General features: G+C 49.7%; 1 long non-coding RNA gene across 1 annotated transcript in view; it reads right to left on the bottom strand.

Annotated features, from left to right (window-relative positions):
- The window catches only part of LOC133081153 (uncharacterized), a 225,036-nt gene that overhangs the window by 50,866 nt on the left and 151,650 nt on the right, over nt 1–22,520 (bottom strand). The window contains exon 3 of the long non-coding RNA XR_009698744.1: nt 11,521–11,575. This is a non-coding gene — a long non-coding RNA (uncharacterized LOC133081153). The remainder of the gene's footprint in view (nt 1–11,520; nt 11,576–22,520) is intronic.

Below are 22,520 nucleotides of genomic sequence, written 5' to 3' on the forward strand. Positions count from 1 at the left end.
ACGTTACCTCTTCAGGACGTCAGCACTCAGCCCTCCACAAGCGGTAATTGGCTGACCTGGACCCAGTGGAGCCCTCGGACGTATGACCCTAACTGAACACCAGGGGACGTCCCCACGAGGCCCCCCTCACGATGTGCACACGCTCGTGTTCAAGTGCTCATATGTCGTCATCAAGGTAGGGCTTATGCTGTAATTTTATTATACGGAACTCACAGCACTGTCCACAGCATCGGCCAACTGTTCCAGCAACACTGAACTGGTCGTCCCTTTGGAAGGTAACGTTTGCTTGAACCGACCCTGGAATCACTCATGCGCAGCAGCTAAACTACTCGTACGTGTGTATAACAAACCTCAGACCTTCGGCTTCAATTGTTTAACTATTTTAAAACTAATCTCTGCGACATTTCCCCTAATTGGTTATGCTTTTCTCCTACATTATTTCTCCAGTAACAGGACACCAGTCGCCTGATAAAGGCACACGTTCAATTCAGTTCAATTTAAAATCGCTGTTATCAACTGCCCACCGTGTACTTGTGCTGGGCGCACCCAAATCGGTAAGAGGCCACCCTGACCCTGGGGAAACCTATCGATACCTTTAAGAAGATGCATTAAATGTCACCACTGTGTCCTTCTTAGCAAACATCCTAAGTGTGAGTGTCAGCGTGAGGAAGGGGATGTAAGGTGGGAAGTTGTCATTCTGATCCGGGGGGATGCTAACGAGGAACGACATGGGAGGTTGGGGGTGGCAGCCGTGCTGAACCCGTCCTGGCATCAGGGTCTCCATCCCTCACTCCAGAAAGTCTCCACCACTGGACCTGGCACACAGGACAGCCCATCGCCGGCTCCGACGCAGGTGAGACCTGTCGCCCAGGGACCAAGCCACCAGGACACGTGAAGGTGCAGCGGGACCCTCACCAGCACCACCCCTTCCCAGGCTCCATGTTCCATGGGAAGCACCCCCTCTTCCTCTCACTGTCTGTGTGTCAGTGCTTCACACTCCCGCACGTTAACCCCTGCTCGTGCCAGAAAGAACTGTGCTATAAATCAAGTGTTTGCAGCATGATTCACGTGCCCCAAGTCCCTGCTTAGCAGTGAAATTGCACTGCTAAATAAGTAAGCCCTTGATGGAAACATCAATCACTGTCTTTATCTGGTGCTTTCGCCAAACTTTAAAGCCAGGATATTAAAATACACACTAAAACTACTTCTACTGTATATGGTTTGTGGTTGCAGACAATAAAAGCATCTCAGACACACGTGCACCCACACAATCATGCTGGTGCATGGATTCAGGCAGAGCTCAGAAATATTTTTTACTTATCTTTAAAACCTGATAAATAATTTTCATTAAAGATGAAATAAATTCATTATTTCTTAAAAAGCTTTAACCTTTAATGCAGAGTATTTTTACAATAAAATGACTTCCTGGCATTATTTTTAAATGTTGTTTTTGGCAAATATTAAAACTGCCTCGAATCCAAAACAAGAACTTCGGCGTGTCTGGAATGACTTTCGGGATCCCTCTCACATCAGGAGTTCAGGGCGAGCCCTCCCTTTCCTGAACAGCACCTCCCCCTGAGGACGCAGGTAACTGTGACCCATCCCAGAGGGGACGGTCACCAGGTCACCAGGTCGGAGGACAGAGCAGGCTTCTTGTCTAAAGTGGCATCTGCCTGGCAGCTCTGACACAGCCTCTGCCGACTTCCACCAAAGTACACGTGAAAACGAGAGTAACGCACCCACCTCTGAACACCAGGGCCGGTGATCACCTGGTCATGAGAGTCGAGAAGCAGCGTCCGCTAACCCGATGCCCACAGCACGGGTGTGCCCCCCTGCAGGGCTCTGGGCGTGCGTTCTCTCTGTCGGAAGCTCAGCCTGCAGGCCACTTCCACCCAGGACCGGCCCCCCACCGTCGGGGAGCTGGCGGCTCTCTTGCCCAGTTCTCTGTCCACTTGGGGAGGACAGGCTTGCAGAGGAGAGCAGAGCCAGCAGCGACCGTGCCCCTGCATCGGGGCATGGCGACCACCAGCACGGATTCCCCTGGGCAGGGCTGCAGCCCGCAGCGCCTGGCATCCTCACAGGCAGGGCAGGAGGAGATCCCCTGAAGGACAGAGCCCCCGCGAGTGGACACAGAGAGGCCACCTGCAGCAGCCTCGGGCCTCTCCCAGTACACACACAGCGGGAAATGCCACACACGCACACACGCACGCACACGGGAACACTGCAGCGCGACGGGGTCTGACCAGTGCTCCGGTTCTGAACTTGGAAAGTGCGCTACAGAAACGGGAAAGAAACACTGAGAACGGCTTATTTTTGAAAAAAAAAAAAAAGGTAGGAAAGGATGATTGCCAGGAACGGTAGACTGAGACGAAACAGGATAGAAAGAGATGAACATGGCGAGTCAAAGAAGGAGTGCAGTGAAATAAAAAGCAAGAGCTGAATGAAACCTGTGTCCGGGCAGAAGACAGTGCAGAGCGGTGAGTGTGCCCAGGGGGACGAGGTGAGGCGCGTCCTGGCAGGATGGGAGGCTGGCCAGGCAGCAGGACTGAGGCAGGACGGCGATGCAGAGCCCCCTGCCCCCGCCGGCCAGCACCTCATCCTTTAGGGGAAGAAGAAAGACTCCGAAATAGCGCTGAAAAGCGCACACACATCCGCACATCCAGGCCTGACTCTGCAGCCTGGCGCCCAGCCCACCAGGCTTCTCAGGGAGGAGTTTTGGAAGATCCCGGGTCACACATCGAGCCAATTTCAACGACCACGTCAAATCCTGTCAACTCAATATCAAATTATAGTGCGTTTTCCACATCAAGGTTTTTAAACCTTAATTACTTTTTTTATTGAGGTGACTGGCTCATAACATTGTATATGTTTCACGAGTACAATATTGTATTTTGATCTCTGTATACGCTACAGGGAGCTCCTTTCAAAATACAGCTTCTAAGGCTTAGTGTACAGATGGATTTAAAGGTGTTTTTAAAAATAATATGCTTTGATATTTTCAATGACTCATAAAATATATATCAGTTTATCTTCAATTCAAACTAGTTTGTCTTAACCCAAACACCTATATGTCTAAAATGCACCAAGGAAAAAAAAAAAAAGGATGTAACAATGTTTCTTTAGTTGAGAACTTAAACCAGCAGCTGTGGGTTAATGTAACTAAAGACAGGTCAACAGCAATGGCCACTCTATGGGAGATGTCACCACAGACAGTTGTCACAGACACTGACACCTCTGGGGTATGTCATCTCACTGTCTTTTACAAGGAATCACATGCCGCCCAAGCCACCTGATCAGAGAAGGTCAGGGACTAAACGTGGACGCTATAAAAGCCCATCTCTCAGCAGAGGCTTCAGACGACTCTGTGCACCCTAATTTCTACTAAAGGCTGACAAGAAATTACCAACACTCAGAATTTTCAGGGACCTTGACTGGCTGCAACCAAATGACATTTTAAACCAGGAGCCTTAAGCCTGACATTTTTGAACATCCCATAAGCACATGTGCAAACAAAATACTTGCAGAATTCAGCGGAGACTGAGGTTCAAGGTTTGGAAACGCTCAGAAGGTTGAGCGAGTTCACTGAGATTTAAACCCATGATTCCAACACCTCATCTGTAGCAGCGCATCTTCTCCGTGGCTTCATATACAAAACTGACCCGAGAATTTGTCCCCAAAAGTCAGGACATGGTCATGGTGTCAATTAACTTGGTAACTTTATCCATATCGACCAGCTTTACTTCACAAAAGAACCTTGTAGGTGCCGTCCCGGGATGATCACCAACAAGAAGAATCGAGGTTGGGAGAGGTCTCCTGGGGAAGCAGGTTCTCCCTACAGGGGATATGGCTCGGAAGCTCAGGTTCCGGGGGTGGACGCCAGCAGTGGGGATGCTGCTCTCCTCTCACCCTCGGCTGCAGCCGCTGCGACTGATACCCTCGCGTTAACTCACCTACTGATGCTAACAAACCAGACCTGGATTCAGTATCTGGAGTGACGACCTGTGTGCTCGTCCCTCTGAGGGTCCGCAGTCCGGGCTGGGCTCGGCCGGGCGTCCAGCGTAGGACAGACGGCAGGAATGGCTCGGAGGCACAAGGTGGCTGCACTCACGCCCGCAACCCGGGCCTCTCCCTCCCTGTAGATGTCCATCCCCTAGATGGCTACCCCAGGCCTCCCACTGGCCACACCCGCAGGCCTTGCTCGGAATTAGACAGCATCGTTGCCGCCTAATTCTCTGGTCAAATCAAGCCCGAGGTTGAGGCCAGCCCAGATTCAAGGGTCGGGAACTACACCCTGCCTCCTGACAGGGGACCTGTCAAGAATTCTGGATGTTTTCAACCCACCTCTCACCGTAAGCAAGCTCTTCTGCCTGTAACTGGATTCCTCCCAATTGGGAAGACGTCTGAAAGCAATGGCCCAACCAGCCTTGTGGCGCTTTACACAGAATTCACAGTGTCCAAGAAGAAGAGCGTATCTGCTCACTGTAAGCGTGCCGTCGACGGGCCAGGGCTGCTGTGGGCCCCAAATCCACAGGTTGAGGCCTGGCCCCTGACCTGGAGGTGTCAGGAGGGGGCCTCTGGGAGGTGATGAGGTCGTGAGCGGGGGCCTTCGTGGTGGGATTAGTCCCCTTGTGAGAAGAGACCGGAGAGAGACACTCGCTCTCCCCTCCACATGAGGACACAGCAAGGAGATGCCTCAACACGCCAGGAAGAGGCCTCACAGGGACTTTGATCTTGGACTACAGCCTCCAGATGGGAGAAACAGGCGCCTGCTGTCTAAGCCCCAGAATGGACTCGGCAGGGCTGCTGAAGCTCCTTCAGGGAGCAGAGCCCAGGGCCCCTCAGGAAAACCAGAGGCAGCCCTCCTGTGCTCCTGTCCCTCGACTCACACTACCCCTCATCCGCAGGAGTCTCTTTGGAGACAGTGTTCACGTCCAAACCTCAGCAAGTATTCTTGGTGGGGAAACGGACCAAATGGATGACATAAAAAACTGCTTTCTTATTTACAGCCCTTCACTCCTGAAAGTGTGTGGCTGAGGTTTCATTCTTCCTCGCAAGTAGGACAAGCAATGGAAAAGCTGGTGACTCCACACGTGTCACACATCTCACACGCTCCTGTCAGTCGTTCACCTTCTCCAGGAAGGGGCACATCCTGGACACCGGGTGCCCTTCTGGTGCAGAGGACGGCCAACGGCACGATCCTGTCCCTACAGGCGATGTGAGCCCCGGGGGCACCTGCAGACAGAGCTGAAGGTCTGCCTGAAGAAGCAGTTTCAGGTCCACCTGGCATCTAAGGGATAAAGAGCTCACAGCCCCACAGGTCTGCCCCACGAGCCGGGGCATCGTTACATCTGGTGTCAAACTCCAGGTTCACTCAGGAAATGTCTCAGCAAAGAAGCAGCCATAGAATGTTCAGCCTTGAGCCACAGAACTTCCTGTCTGCACGTTAACCCGGCTGTAACCGTGAACCTGAGTGAGTAGGTACATCACTTGCTCAAGGGTGAGGAGGATACAATTTCTGCTCTGCACAAAAGCACCTGCTCCAGGTGAGCTGGGGCTGAAACCCAGCCTAGCTCAGGGTCCTCACCTCCCAAAGGGCTGACCCTCCCACATGGCACAAAGACGCCAGCCAGGCTTTGAGTAGCCCCCAGGGTTAAGAATAAGCTGCGTGGAATAGAACAGTTCTGGCCTTAAAACTATGGATCCACAGCCTTTCGTTCTGGCAGTAATTAACTAGCATGTCCAGTTTTCTAATAAAGCCATGTTCAGTGCATGAAATAAAGCCCTTTAAGCATATGAGGATTTTATCCATCTCCAGTCGGTGGACAGCAAGGGGGTGAAGCAAGAAGCACGTTCTCACCCCAACGTGGCGGGATCATCAAGATACAGGCTGGAAGGAAAACCGTCGTCATGGCTGAGACATTCACTTTCCTCATCCAGCTCAGCTCGGCGCTGCCTTAGTTATTCTTAGTTTATGAATCATATCATCTGGCATCCTATTTGCACAACCACCATTCTTTTTGGAAAGAAAAAAGGCATTATAAATAATTTCAGTCTCTGGGTAAAAGAAACTTACTTGAAGGATTTGATCTTCCAAAGACAAGACATCTTATGTTTAACCTAGTAAGTTACAATGCCATTCACCTGGTGTTTGGAAAAGTGAGGCACCCCAGGTGTGAAAATGTTCCACTTGATAGAACATCTTTTCAGCAACAGACCCACCTGGTGTACTCCCTCCATCTCACATCCTGAAGCTCCAGAGGCCCTGCCGGCAGTTCCTCCCCCTGTGCCCCTGCATCGGGATTCCCAGTCCACACCATTTTGTTCTTTCACCATATTTCATAGGAAACCCACACTTGGAAGATTAAGGACTTATTAAGGGTCATGATGGAATCATATACTGACTCAGAGTGAAAACCTGCCTTTGGGTCTCAGCAAAATACTCAGCAGCTGTGTGACAGTGAAATTCACACACAGCTTTGGGTCTAATTACTGATCTGCAAAACGGGGGCAGTATTTCCTATCTCACAAGAAAACAGTAGGACTAGCCAGAATAAATATAAAAGAGCCTTATAAACCAGAAACACCACAAAAACACAAGGTGTAATGTCCACCATTCATGTTAGAACTTAAACTGAACACAGGTCACATCACTGTCTACACAGATCTAAGAATCCCATGTAAGTTAAGCGTGAAATTAATGAAACAGGGTTTTATTTCCCCAGATACACTCACTGCCAAACTCTTACCGGACCCGTCATTGGGCACAATTTCTCCTTCAGACAGGCCTGCAGCAAAGGGAGCAAACATACTCATTGATTTTCCTTCACTTGTCCACATGAAATTAAAGGCTTTTTATAACCTTCAGCACAAAAGAAACTTAGGGGATTTAGGACTCCTCAGAGCGGCCGTTCCCACTATTTCAACAGTTATGTCCCCTCTGCCTTTGACCTCAATATGCAAGCTTCCCATGGCCGTCCACATGGCAACAGCCCTGCTCACGGTTCAATACTGTGTAATTGGGTCCAGTGCCCCACAGGCGTCTGAACCCTCGCGTGATGGAGCACACACACTCAGTGCCCAAATGCAAGAGTTCTTACTATGTAGCTTTTTAAAACTAAGCGCCCCATTGCAAACAATCAATTTTAATCCCAGATTTTATTTCGCCAACACACAACGGGACAACCTGCCCCCACGGGGGGAGCACAGGCTGACCACGGCCCCTAAATTAACCCCTCAGGAGTTGGACACAGAAGTGAAGGCAAGAGCCAGGCTCGCTAGCTCTGACCACTGGCACCAGGTTCAGACCACTGGCATTCTGTCTGCTACTGGGACCTGGGGACAGGGAGGACCCCTCCCAAACCCATGTCCAGTAACCACGGCGAGGCGTGTGCACCCCAGACACGGGCCAACACCCCACGCGGCTTCCCGCCGCCCTCGCACCAGGCGCTGGAGGCTGGAGGTTAAGTGCCGGCCAGCACATCACCGGGAGGAACCCAAGGTCGGAGTAACACTGAGTCTTCATGGACACCACGCCACAGGTTGGCAAACACGCAAAGATCAGTGACGTAGAATATATGGAAAGAACTTAAAATCTTTCCCCCCAGTTTTCATATACAGCTTATTTCACAATCATTCTGCTTTCCCTGTGGAGATATAATGTATCTCAAAAGTCAAATACTGCCACGTGCTTAATCCGCTTGATGCTTCATTATTTAGTTATTATGAAAGTCTGCATAGGTAAGTACCGCTGCTGCTTTACTGTAAAATCAGTCATTCTCGTAACTTCCAGTTATTTGTACCAGCCGAGTAGGCTGTGTCCTGATAGACAGGGGAGTAGATGCTGTGAGACCACTAAGCTCAGGGGCAGTACCCCAGCCCACTGTGTCGCCCAAAGAAAACAGAATTCACTAAGCTCACTCCTGCCTAGGCTTGATTTTCCCAAATGGCATGGAGATTCCGAGGGAACGGCACTGACAAACTGATACGGAATCCAGACCATGTAAGGACTAAGGAGCCCCAGCCCCTTCACTGGTCGAAGGCACACCGTCTGGGAAACACGCTCACAGGCCGCGTTCTCTCCTACGGGAGGTACAGCTGACGCGTCACGTGATGGTCGTTACATGTAAGTCGGGTACGAACCCGTGAGACATGGAGCAGGAGAGGGAAGATAAACCAACCTGCCAGCCTCCCGCTGCAGCGAGGGACCACCCCGGCTCCTGGCCCTCCGGAGGCAGCTCCCCCCAGACAGGGGGTGAAGGAGGTCAGGACCCAGGGACAGCCTCTCAGCAGCCGTTCTGACAAAGGTCATACGGAGACAGCCTGGGCCCCCGTGCTGCAGGGCCTGCACCTGGACACACGTCTCCTCAAGCAACAGATACAAAGAAACTGTACGGCACTGAAAATAACTGCATGCTTGTGCAGTTGGGGCAAATTCTGGACAAGATACAAAAAGACCAAAAAAACCCAACTGCCACGTCTGAGGAGCCGGGAGCAAAAGCAGGGAAGAGGCCGACTGAGCCACCAGAACAAGGGAAGGGAGTCAAGGTGGACGTGAACGGGAAGAAAAGCTCAGAGCCTGGGGCGGGTCCGTGCGTGTGCGTGTGTGATGGGGCAGGTGTGTGCGTGTGTGTGTGTGTGTGATGGGGCAGGTGTGTGTGTGTGATGGGGCAGGTGTGTGTGTGTGTGTGTGTGATGGAGCAGGTGTGTGCGTGTATGTGGTGGGGCAGGTGTGTGTGTGTGTATGTGATGGGGTAGGTGTGTGTATGTGTGTGTGTGTGATGGGGCAGGTGTGTGTGTGTATGTGGTGATGGGGCGTGTGTGTGTGATGGGGCAGGTGTGTGTGTGTGTCTGTGGTGGGGCTGGTACGTGCGTGTGTGTGTGTTTGCGTGGAAGCTTCCTCCTTCACAACAGACATGCTTTACGCACCCAACTCCCAGTGTTCCCAAGAAAAACATGAAAAATAAGGTCATCTACAGAGGTGCTCAACAGAATTCAGTCTGGCTCTTCACATCATGAACCAAAATGATCACAGGTGTCGAAACAGCAGGAGAAAGGATGAATTCTGTGTCCCACAGCAGCCAAGCTGACCCCAGAGCAGGGCGACCTCATTATACTTCCCCGCAGCCCCGCTGAGCGTATCAGCAATGAGACACCAGAAAACAGGTGGGTCTTCTTCCAGACATACAGCTACAACATATGTAAGTTACTGGAGCATACAGTACTTCTAAAATAAGTAAAAATCAAACAAAACAAAAAGCCATGATTCATCCCAAAGTCGATCTTTTTTTAAAATTGTGGTCAACTACACGTAACGTACAATTTACCATCTTAACCATTTTTGAGTGTTCAGTTCAGTGGCGTTAAGTACATTCACACTGTAGTGCAACCATCACCACCATCCACCTGCAGAATGTTTTGTATCATCCCAAAATGAAACCCTCTACACAGTCCAAAGTTGATCTTCTTAATCAAAAATTTGAAAAGTCTTCTATAAAACCACTAAGGTAAAACCAAATTACATTCAAGTTCCTAAGGACCCTATTTGCCATTAAAATGCAAAAGCAATACCACTGTGTCTGAGTCTGAAGAAATTTCCAAACATTTCCTAAATAATTAAGCAGCTTCAGACATATTAGATCAAATTATGTGGGAAAAACTAAAATTCTCACATCTTTCACCTCTAAAAGCTATAATTTCAGCCAACTCCTCTTTCTCCCCATTTAATACGATTCTTTCCCATTCCCACACCTAATGTCACAGCCTCAAGTCCTCGGCAGTGACTTCAAAGTGAAACACTCTATTATATAAAAATATTTTTAAAGAAACTGCCTAGCAGATGGCATCAATACTCAAGTCATAATGGAAGGCAGCTTTCTTGGTTCTAGAGGTTGGTTACCTGCATTCTTATGAAAAGCAAATAAAGCGTCTCAATTTGGAAATATTTGCTATATTAACTTGAAACTTCTTATACAACAAACTGTCTAAAAATAGAAAAAACTCATTTCAATATTTAAAATTCACTTAGATCCCCACAGAACAGTACTTAACTTTTAATTAATTTTATCATTATTTTTGATGCTTCTCAGAATCAGTAATGACTCACCTGGAAGAGAGACACTGATCTGGAAAATGCATTCCAACTTTAAATTGTGTTATACTCACAGTTGTTGATGGACACAGTTTGCAAAATCTTTGTTTCTTCACATGTTACTTGTTCATATTTTCATTACTAACCAAGACTTTCAGAAAATAGAAAGAGGCTCAAAAAAATATCTAACCATGTTCTAAACACACTTCCCTATAAGCAGTAAATTTGCTCAAATTTGCAGCTGAGACATAATTGATTGGGCAGAACCAAAACAGAGACAGGTCTATGAACTTTTTTGAAAAATAATAGAGTCGGTAATATAATCTATCCATAATCATAAATTAAAAAAAAAAACCTAAGATCTTATTTTTCCAAAATACTCGGTATTTTACATTGGAATGCATGGTATAAAACAGTGCCTTGTCATTTACGAATGGGACCCCGGTAAACATACCAGCCGGTCAAGATGCTGTTTATGATAAAAGTAGAGAAATTCCCAACAGATTACATTCTTCTAATTATCACAGAAGAGTCCATTATGATTCATTTTGTTTAGCTAGAAAACACATAAGGAAATGTCAGAAGCCTCTGTTTCATATCCAGCAAAAGTATCCTGGGACACAGACAGACATATTTGGCAGGACACAACTGATTCTAGAAATGAATAAACTCTGCTAAACCCTGTGCAAAAAAGAAGCAGCATCTCGATCTTTTCCTCAGGACTTGAGTCTCTGAATAAAACACTTTAAGTTAGAGCGAGTGAGACCCAGATCCACAGGATAACACGCTTCACATAAATTATTCTCTTTGTTTAACTTTAAAACAGCAAAGTTCCAAAGGATTTTTTTTCAGGCTTTTTTCCCTCCATCATGTTTCCTTAAAAGTAATGCAAACCACCTTACTTACAACCTCTAACCACATACATCTGCCTGACAATGAGAAATCACAGGGTCATAGAATCTCCCACTTCAAGATATCCATCCTATTGTTTTGTTCACTGAGATCCTCGAGGTTTGAAGAACGTAACACCTGGCCAGTTCCTACCCTGATTGCAAGGAAAGCCTTGATTGCAAACAGGCTCCAAATCCATTCCATGCTAGCCAACAATGTGGTTTGCCTTAATAAATATCATCCACAAAGGAAACAACTTTGAAATTAATATATTCAGCTTTACAAGATGACCGGTTTCCCTTCAAAATCCAAGGCAACAATCATCTGAATGTATTTCCTTCTTCAAATAAAAACAGGTCGCTGAGCTCCGGTCACAACTCACTGTAGAACTGAATCATCCATTTTTTTTTTTGCTTGTTTCAGTCAATATATAAAACAACCACCTTAGAAAACCAAGATATCTAAATTATGCAATCATATTTCTAAATTTTCCACAGATATAACACCAAGAACCTCACATCAGAAGAACAAAATGCATTTACCTGTGTTCCTGTCTGGTAATATACAGCAATGCTTCTGCAGAATGCCGGGCAAAACCTGTTTCAAAACAAAAAAATAAAAGACATGTGGTTATCATTCAGGTAGAGAAAGGCATCTCATTAACCGTTGCAAGTGTTTTTCTAATAAGGCCATTCAATGTTGCACAGTCATCATGCCCAGAACGATCTAACAAATTAAACAGTACTGAAAAATTCTGATACATACATTTTTCATCAAAGAGGTTAATCAGGTAAGTGTGCTGATTATATATGCTGCTCCTAGGATGGTAATGCAGTTCTGTTTAATGTATGTCTCTAATGGGTCCTCAAAGTACCTTGAAAGCTGCACTCAGGGGACGCCTACAATAAGGTAAATGGGCCCACCAATTCTGTGATGGCTTTTAAAATATGAGATGCAATTAGAGCCTGAAAATGGAGGCTTGATGGGGACAGTTCCTTGAGTCCATCTTCTAGGATCTAAGCCAAGACGCTTTTATCAAGGATGAGTCACAAAGAAAATGTGAAAGAAAAGCCTGTGTTTACACACACAGTTTGGTAGGAAAAGGTGAAGGAAATATCTTATTTGATAAGCAAAAGGAAGGTGAAAATAATGGAAAATGGCTTTCCCATGAAACTTCAGTACTGTGAGGCAACCGCAAAGCGCAGACGTAAAAAGAATTTGTGACTGAAGAGATCTCTGTGGGAAGTTCATGATTATGCTCTCTCAACTCAATTAGGGTAAAAGCTGAACTTCTGTCTTAAATCCTCTACCGATGAGGCTGCAACCATTCCCCAGTCCTCCCTGATTACAAATCCCAACATTCTCAGCCAAGAAGCATGCGTTACCCCCCTCTGGAGCAAATGAATCAGGCAGTGGAGGGGAGAAGCGGGTGTTGCAAAGACGCTGCAGTCTCAGCGCTGCCCTCGACCAGCTCAGGGTCTGCTGAGTATACAACAGGCTCTAGTAAATATGATCAATGAATGCAGAAGTTTTTCTCCAGAATAATGATTCCCTTCCCTTCCACGCCCTCACGATGCCTCTACGTTGAGACAAGAAACCCTGGGACCATGTTTGACACTCATCTCTCCCAGCCCTCGATGTCCGACTGTGCAAACACACACACACACACACTCTTCACATCTTGGGCTCCTTGTAAATCTGCATCCCTTCTGATTCCAAAGCCAACACACCCACTCACTGACCTTCTCCAGCACTTTCCAGAGGGACGCTCCTTGGCTTATCTATCCATATTTAAGACTATGGCCTAATCATTGTCGTAAACGTGGGATCAGACAAGAACGGTCAATGGGTGCTAAGGCTGGGGGGATTTTGATGAGGAGGAGATATGAGTGGTTTTAAAGCATCCCCGCAGAGCCCCAAGGGATGCGAAAGAGTAGTAATTACACCCGAGAGAGACGTGACCAAAATGAGCATCTCTGTGAGAGGAAGTGGGTGGGGCCGAGGGAAAGACCCCTGTACAGCAGGAGCCTCAGCTGCCGGCTACACAGCGCCCTCCATCTACACGGCACCCTCTGTCTACACGGCACCCTCTGACTCTGGGTCCTGGTTTTCTTCTCCTAACTCTTACATTTGAAATTATTTCCAAATATAAAGTTTTTTTGAGTGTTGCTCTTGTTCCTTGACCATCCTCTGCTCTCTGGGCCCTTCTTTCCTGTGTCATCACTTTTGCTGGCCTCGTGAGGAAGCCAGGTGGGCTCCAGTCAATAAGCCACTTTTGACTGGACCCCCTCGGTCCCCGAGGTTCGTGTACAAGTAAAGAGCTATGCTGTTTAAACAGGAAATAACACTGTTCCCCTCTGAGATGCAGATGGCAATTCAGTGTCAGGACGTTACTACATGTTCCGTTAACTGTTCTGGCCAATTGCACGTTGGCGAAGCCACCTTTGCTTAGTCTCCAGAAGAGGCCACGTCACCTCCTAACAGCCGCCCCCGCCACGTCGTGTCGCCAGGACGGCCAGTCCCACGAGGGTGTGGGGGTGCTCACAGGTGGTGGTAGCAGGAACGCGGAGGTCAGGCGCCTGCTGGCGTCACCCCGTGAAGGCCGGGCGAGTCCTGTCCGCGACCCCTGGCGCTCACCCTGGCGCTTCCTGCTCAGCTCCCCACAGGCCGAGGATGCTCGGTGCCGCTGGCTTTGAAGGGTGGAGGCCCCGAAGCCGCTGCCCGGACGGAGGGCGCAGCACACACGTGGTCCCCGTGTCTCTGCTCTCACCTCCCAGGCAGCTGGCAGGATGGACCGAGGGCACGCGAGGAGGACACCGGCCAGAGTGCATGGGACAGACGTGCTCAAGGGCAGGCGATGTCACTGCCCCTGATGTCGGGGCCGTCACCGCACACAACCCCGCTCGTGAGCACGGGCGCGGGCAAGGCCGCGGCAGGAGGGCCAGAGCTGGGGTGCGGGTCAGGACTGCTCCGGGCAGGCGTTCAAACCCTGAGCCGTCACCCGGCAGGCTTGGACAGGGATTACAAGGACCAAAACCGGTAAAGTCACACCAGCCAAGGGGCAGAAACCGCCTGCGTAGGTATCGCCGGGGGCTGCATGCAGACTGCAGGGATCCCGCCGGGGACTAGGGGCCGGAGCCCCGGAAGTCGCATTCCTCTCAGCAGGAAGCCCTCCAGGTTCCCCGTGGTGGGGTGGTGTCCCCGAGACCCGCTGCAGGGGGCGCCCACTCAGCGGCACTGTCTGCGCCCCGCGAGGTGCTCTCCCCACAAAAACGGGCGTGAGGAACCTCCTGGAGACGCGGGTGTCCACGACCTTGACTGTGCTGATGGGCTCACAGGCGTGTACAAGTGTCCAGACGCAACAAACTGTGCACTGAATGTGCACAGGCTTTGTATGTCAGTTATACCTCAGGACACTTGATAACAAGGTTTCTGCTCCAAATTCTCCGTGAATTTCTGCTGCGCCTTTAAACACACGCGTGTGCACACACACGCACACACACAGACACCGCATGTCTAACGAGCTCCCAGCGCTGCTCACCTGCTCAGCCCGAAGAACGACCGGCGCCCAGGCTGCGCCCAAGCAACACGGCGATGTGTCTAATGAAACCGTCCCGTCGGTGCACGTGGTCAAGTTTTAAATGGGCAGAGCGACTACAGTAAAAATCCACAGGCACAAAAAGAACAGAATGGGCGAGCACAGAAGAAAGAGACTGCAGCGTGTCTCTGTGAGATACAGGGCTCTCTCAGAAGAGCTGGCAGTCGGGGACCCGGCCGCCTCCGGAGAGGTGCCTGCAGGGGCCCCAAGGGCAGGAGCGAGGCCGCTGGAAACCTTCACCCAGTGCGGCCCCTCCAGGTGCCCACACAGGCAGCCCAGCCCCTCTCCAGCCACCAGAGAACGAGCTGAACTCGAGGAAACCAGAGCAGTGCAGGCTCCAGCAGAGCCCTGGGTGAAGACAGGAGAGCTAAGTGGCTGGCTGGCTGGCTGGCTGGCTCCCCTGAACCCTCCTCCCACCTTCCTCCAGAATGAGAGGGGCGGGCTTCCCCCTACCCACCCTCCCTCACCCTTCCGTTCTCCTCTGAAAAACAGAAAAATACCCCTTATGACGTGGGCCTCCAAACGGAAACTCTGGCTCCCCATCAAGTCCCTGTGTGGTCAATTCCACCAGCCAACAAGCCCCATTCATCCACCAAAACATTTTCCATAAATTTTAATCTTTCACTTAATTAGGACTTACAGCTGAGGATTATCACACATTTAAAGAAAACTCCCACTTTGAGAGACACTAAAACAGACAGAAAACTGGAATTAGAGAAAAGAGAAACATTACCGGGGAAAAGAGAACATTTTCAAATAATGATAATTAATATTTCAGAAAGCGGGAGAAGATATTTCGTCCATGACTCAAGAAAAAGATGTTAAGTTTATGAAAGGAAAATTCACGGAACAAGATGGAGCTTTTGGAAGTTAAAAACAGGAGAACCAAATTTTTTACAAAAAAATAAAGAGTTGAAAAAAATTCAAGGAAATAACCCAGAAGGTAGATTTTAAAAAAAATACAGAGAGTTAGGAGAAAAAAAGAGCGAACAGAAACGTATTTGCCCATCCCTGGAGTATCTGACCAATGGCGCATCCAGAATGAAAGGTCCACGAAACAGAAGGGAACACAGTGCCCGACAAGCCACAGCAGGCCCCGTGTCTAAGGGACAATTTCAGACTCGACAGGACCCCGGAGCACCCAACACAGAAGTACCAGCCTCACGCACACTACAGGGAAACTTCAGCACAAAAGGAGGGTTCCAAACGCACCCAAGTGCGCGACACTGGATGCCAGGAAATGCGGGAACAGGGCCTTGGAAATTCTAGGGGAAACTGCCCCCAACATCAGCCATGGATGAAAGAGAGATGAAGGGACAAGGAGGAGAACCAGATCTTCCTAAATGACCCACCGAACCCCCAAGAGGCAGCTGCCAGAGGACGTTCTCCGTGGCCGCCACGAGGACCCGAGGGGTCCAGAGGCGGGGGTGTCACGGAGGGGCAGGGGTCCCAACGTGGCGCCTGGGCAGTGGGCCAGCACGCGGGGTGGGGGGATGTCGCCCAGATGGACAGCAGGCTGAGGCTGAACACGCAGAAAAGAGGTGAAAATGCGACAGAGACATTAAAGAGAAAGCCAGGCCTTTTAAAAAAGGCAATTAACGGTGAATGAAAGATGTTACCAAAAAGGCACAATCCTATCAATTTAATGTGATATAAGTACTAACTATTAATTTATCCCAAAGTCAGGATGTAACCACATTGGGCATTTGGGGAGGGAGAGCCCCAGCCTCCCCCGGCCGCAGCGGGAAGTCAGGGGAGGGGGAAATGGTGAAAGAATGGGGACGGCGTCTCTGGGTCCAGGGCGAGGTATGAAGGGGGTATGAAGCAGCCGACTCTACTCTCTATCATAAGCCTCTTAAAACTACTTCTCTTTTTATAGTATGTACATGTGTAAATTAAATGAACTTACAATTAACTCACGTAAAGTAGTGCATGGCAAGTCTGCACAATGATTTTTACAACTACAGGAAAGCAGTACTAAAATGTCCTTAGGAAGAGAAAATTTTAAATGACCAAGACACCTATTTGAATTCAAGTACTTCTACTAGACATTTTTACATCTATCTCATTACAATTTAGATACATCTAGAAACTCAGGCTTCACCTACTTACTCAACACACACGTCCAGTAAATCCAGATAAAAGCAAACACACAGTTAAAAGCTAGAACAAAATCTGAGCAAACCCAGCCCTGACCCAGAGTCACTTTATGTTTATAAAGGGATATGGAATAAGGAGTTAAGAATGAGGCAAATGCTTATATTTAAGCGACAGTAATGAAAACAGTGTGGTGCTGGTGAGAGAAGAGACAAATGGATCAGTGGAACAGACGAGACCCCCATAAACATAGTCGACTGACCTTTGACAAAGGAGCGAAGGCAACGCAATGGAGCAAAGACAGTCTCTTCAACAAACGGTGTTGGAACAACTGGACATCATGTGCAGAAAAATAATAATAATCTAGACACAGACCTTACACCCTTCACGTAAATGAACTCAAAGTAGATCACAGCTTAAACGTAAAAGGCAAAACTATAAAACTCCCAGAAGATAACATGGAGAAAATCCAGATGACCTTGGGTGTATGGTGATGCCTTTTTAGATACAACACCAGAGGCGTGATCTATGAAAGAAATAATTGATAAGCTGGACTTCATTAAAATTAAAACCTTCTGAAAGATGCTGTCAAGAGAATAAGCAGACAAGCCACAGGCTGGGAGAAAAGACACATCTGATAAAACCTGTTATCCAAAATATACGAAGAACTCTTCAACTCAATAACAAGAAAACAAACAACCCGATTAAAAAATGGTCCAAAGACTTTAACAGACAGCTCAGCAAAGAAGACACACAGATGGCAAGTAAGCAAGAAAAGATGCTCCACATCGTATGTCATCAGGGAAATGCAAATTAAAACAACAATGAGACACCACTACACACCTATCAGAATGCAAAACAGTACAGACACTTTGGAAGACAGTCTGGGGGTTTCTTAAAAAACTAAACATACTCTTATCCTATGATCCAGAAGTGAAGCTCCTTGGTATTTACCCAAAGGAACTGAAAACCTTTGTCAACACAAAACCCTACACACTTCATCCACAAATGCCAAAACTTGGAAGCAACCAAGGTGTCCTTCAGTAGGTGAATGGATAAATAAACCGTGGTCCCTCCAGACAATGGAATATTATTCAGCTAAAAAGAATTGAGCCTTCAAGCCATGAAAAGATATGAAGGAAACTTCGATGCATACGACTGAGTGAAAGAAGCCAATCTGAAAAGATTACAGACTGTATGATTCAACTCTATGACATCCTGGAAAAGACAAAACTGTGGAGGGAGTGAACAGAGGGGGCACGGAGGATTTTTAGGGCAGTGAAACTACTCTCTATGACTCTGTAATGATGGATACAAGTCACTATACATTTGTCAAATCCACAGAATGTTCAACGCCAAGAGTGAGCCCTGATGTAAGCCAGGGACTCTGGGTGATGATGATGTATCATTCATTGTAGGTTCATGGATTGTAACAAATGTCCCATCTGGTGGGGATGGTGATAGTGGGCTGGGGAAGGAGCGGGGGACAGGGGTACATGGGAAATCTCTGTGCCTCACCCTCAATTTTGCTGTGAACCTAAAACTGCTCATGAAGTGAGAGTGGCATGGACGTATATACACTACCAAATGTAAAATAGATAGCTAGTGGGAAGCAGCCGCATAGCACAGGGAGATCAGCTCGGTGCTTTGTGACCACCTAGAGAGGTGGGATAGGGAGGGTAGGAGGGAGACGCAAGAGGGAGGGGATATGTGGATATATGTATACGTACAGCTGATTCACTTTGTTATACAGCAGAAACTAACACATCATTGTAAAGCAATTATACTCCAATAAAGATGTTTTTAAAAAAAAGTCTTTTTGAAAATGCATATATTTTACCTGAAATTGAGGCATTTCTCGTTTCATCACAAAGTGAACAGACACTGCTGCCCCATGCCCCCCACTCCAAGCAGGAAGACAGGGCCTTTTGTTCTGTGGGGCTCCATCACCTTCCAGAACAGGTGGATCCCAGGCCACAGACACAGGCCACAGGGCGCTGGGCTCCATCAGGAAACCACAGCTTCCTACCTGGAGGACCAGTCTCTGCTCAAAAGGGATCCCGTCCCGGTTGCCGGGCGACCCTGCCCAGGCCCCTGAGGCTCTCTCCGCCTCCGCCCCCGTCTCCTTTCACGATCGTCTTTCCTACTTTTCTACTGTAGACAAGGGTGCATACCAGTCCCATCTATTTAACTAAATGTTATTCAATTTATTTGCAGCGTAAGAAAATTTCAGTGCACAGACCATGTGTAACCAAGATGTTCACTTAATCGATCGCCTTTCCTGGGTTAAAAGGCAGGAAACCATCCTTCAGGGCTGTTCCAGGGTGTTTGTCTACAGAATGGAGAAAACTGCTGCGCTGGTTGGGTTTTCCAGGGAAGCAGAACCAACTGGGTAACAGGATGTACAAACGCTGCGTGTGCACGTGTGCACGTGTGTGTGCCTGTATGTAAACATACATATCTATGTGTACATACCTATCAGTCTCCGTAATCGCGTGGCCGATTCCTCATAATTAACCCACCGTTCTCCTGCCGTGAATGAAGCTGCCAGGACACGGGGGACAGGGACCTGCCTCCCTGCTCTCGGTTCTGCGGGTACATCTCTCGATCGTACGGCAGTTCTATTCCTAATCTTCCGAGGAACCTCCATACTGGCTTCCACGGTGGCTGCACCGTCTGACGCTCCCACTGACAGCGCACGAGGTCCCTTTTCTCCACATCCTCACCACACCTGCTATTTTCTGGTTTTCTGATGGCAGCCGTCCTATCGGGTGCGAGGCGGCCTCTTCACCTACACGTTGCGGCGCTGTTACGCGACAGCACCCTCGCGGTCAGCTGAGAGCTTTAGGAGTTTCCCCACCACACCCAAGCTGCGCCTCGGAACCTTTAGGATGTCTTCCTGTCCTTCCCCAGCCCTGGGTCGACTGCGGGAGGGATGCTCCTCACTCCAGAACGTGTCCCACAATTCCCTTTGCGACAGGACCCTCCGTCCCGCGTCCTTACCCATCATGTACCCTAGACGTTCCCACGCCCGCCAGGTGCTCCCGGGACCCGCCCCCTTCTGAGGGCCTCGTGGGCTCCCAGACTGCCTCCCTGCCTGCTCGGGGAACCCCCCTTGGGACTGCCGCGGATGAGGGGCTCCCCTCCCCATGGCCCTGAGGCCGCCCGCATTCGGGGGTGAAAGGATCATGACCCCGGCTGACCTCCTCCAGCCCCGCCTGCCACCTGATAGCCCAGGAGGACCGCTCGGACACAGGAAAGCCCGCGCCTCCGTCCTGCCTGCACCTGCTTCCCAGCTGCATCCTTTACATCCTTCCCACGGCCTGACCTTCCGGACCCTCGCAGCCTCTCAACCCCCACCCGGCAACCTTCCTTCCTCTTTTCTGTCTATTGAAATCTCGAGCATTTTCCCAAATTAAGCTTGAATCAAATACCCTCCTTGACTTTCCGTGTCACGTAGGTCCTGGTCACCTTCATCACCTCTCCCACATGGCACTAACTGTGTCCCCTTCCAGGAGCACCACCCCCGCGGGCTGCAGCTGCATCTCTTTATACCCGTGTTCCCGGCTCAGAGCATCGTAAGGCCCCAAACAGGAGGGCACCATCCACGGGCAGCCTGAGTCCCAAGGTGCGCGTGGGGGGGAATGGACCCACAGACCCCAAATGTGAGGACACTAACGGGAGGGGGGAGAAGAAGGGGGAAAGGGGGGAGGAAGAGGACAGAGAGGAAGAAGGAGAGACCACCACCAGGGAAACACGTCTGGGGGACCGGGAAGCGCCAGAAGCTGGGGAGGCTGGAGCCACGGGGCCCTGTGCAGGAGCACGTGTTCCATCCCCTGGAGACGGGGCGCTGTGCGGAAAGACGTCTGCAAGGAGATGCGACCCCGAGGAGAGCAGAGCACAGATGGGAGGTCGAGGCGGGTGGAGGAGAACGACGCCTTCTGGAGGCCGGGAAGGAAAGTGACCACAACAGCACAAAAGCCGAGACGACCAGATTTCTAGTTCTCCACGCGGCTGGGACCCTGTTTCTCAAATTACACTCCCACGGTGGGGGGGGGGGCAGGGGGGAGATTCAGGGTCAGAGAAGGTGAGGAAACACTGGACACGCATCTCATCTCGGTGGCCGACAGTAACCACGAGCAACCCTGACGTCCCCACGGCATCCTGCAGGAGGAGATTCTCCCCTGACGGCAGGGGGCAGCTTTTCTTAAATGTTTCTAGGAGAAAATGAACGTCTAAGGATCGTCACTGTAACTTTCTGTGCAGCCACGGGATGGAAACAAGACAGGCCACGCTCCACCCGCCGTGGCTCGGGGGCCCGTGAACCATCCGTCCCACGCGGCGCCCAGGACCCACCCCACCCAGCCCTGAGTCCGCCCGAGGGCGAGGACCGTGGGCAGAGGGCCGGAGCTTCTGCGTCCTGACGCCGCGGGCGACGGCTCACGCACCCGATGACACAGGAAGGACACGCAGCACAGGTGCGGGTGGTGCGTCTGCTGAGTGTGAGGGAGCCTGCCGTCCGCAGAGCTCGACTCACAGACAGAAGCAGAGACGCTGACGGAGCAAAACCGCCCCCGTGGGAACGACCAGAAGTGACAGCCGTCGGGGCACAAGGAGGGAGTGGAGATGGGGTGTCGCACACCAGCCCCCGCAAGGAGCCACCTGGATAGATAAACCCGCTAAGTCTTGGTCACCGTCCGCACCGGTGGTGCCACTCAGGGTAACCGGATGCTAACACGGCGTGGGTGTGTGTGCGCGTGTGCAGGTGCCCGTGAGTGTGTGCGTAGAAACACACACGTGTGTTGGGAGGGAGGCATTTCTCTCTCAGAATATTTATTAAGGCACCATTTCAAGTATTATAGACAAAGGTCCTGCCTGACCCCCAACACCAAGGTTCCAGGGCCCGGATGGGCGAGAGCAGCTCAGTCTTGGCCTTAGACGCAGGGACCACACTGACCCCTGGGACTGCTTGTGGGAAGGACACAGACGTCCTGAGGAAGTCAATGCAGCTAGGTGGGGGGCGGCTAACATCTTTTGTTACATTTCACAGGTTATTCACGGACATCACAGCGACAGACTGAGTGTTACCAATAAGAAGGGAGTTGGGCTGGTCAGGAGAGGGGAAACTTTGTGTTCTTTTACATTTATTTCTACTGATGTATTTCTTAAACGGTTTCAGTTGCAATTTTGCTTTGAAAATCTAATAATCTGAGAAATATGGAACAGAAGAGGAACCAGATTCTCTGGTAAAATATCCTACAACCAGCCAAATTATAGGGGGCAAATGTCTCACCTAAAACCAAAGGATAAATGAGATTCATGGGGAGACTAAGTCCACGCAGATCTATTAGTGCCCGGAGAGAGTTTTCCAGCTCAAAGAAAGATTGTCTATTAATTTTCTAAAAAGTAAAAATCCCTATTCTAGGTTGCAGAACTTTGCTGAATTGTTTTACATTTTTTTTCTTTTGGCTGTGCCACTCGACATGCGGGATCTTAGCTCCCCGACCAAGGATAGAACCCGTGCCCCCTGCAGCGGAAGCATGGCGTACTAACCACTGGACCGCCAGGGAAGTCCCTTTGCTGAACTGTTTTAAAAAGAAGTATTCTACCTTAAAGTATGTAAGATCAGATTTATTACTGTTGTCACGCTGCATGAAATTTTTGCCAGTTCTTGGGACGATCACTGAGGCTCTGTGGGTGCGGGCGGATCACACTTCTCTGTTGGGCCACGTACGAGCCCCTGCCCACTGTGCGCCATCTCCGGGGGATACGGCCGAGGGACCTGTGACGCGTGAGCACGGCGCATGCAGGCTGTGGGTGCCGCTGTTCGGAGGAGATCTCGTCCGT

The sequence above is a fragment of the Eubalaena glacialis genome, chromosome 20 (genome assembly GCF_028564815.1).
Source record: "Eubalaena glacialis isolate mEubGla1 chromosome 20, mEubGla1.1.hap2.+ XY, whole genome shotgun sequence".
NCBI lineage: Eukaryota > Metazoa > Chordata > Mammalia > Artiodactyla > Balaenidae > Eubalaena > Eubalaena glacialis.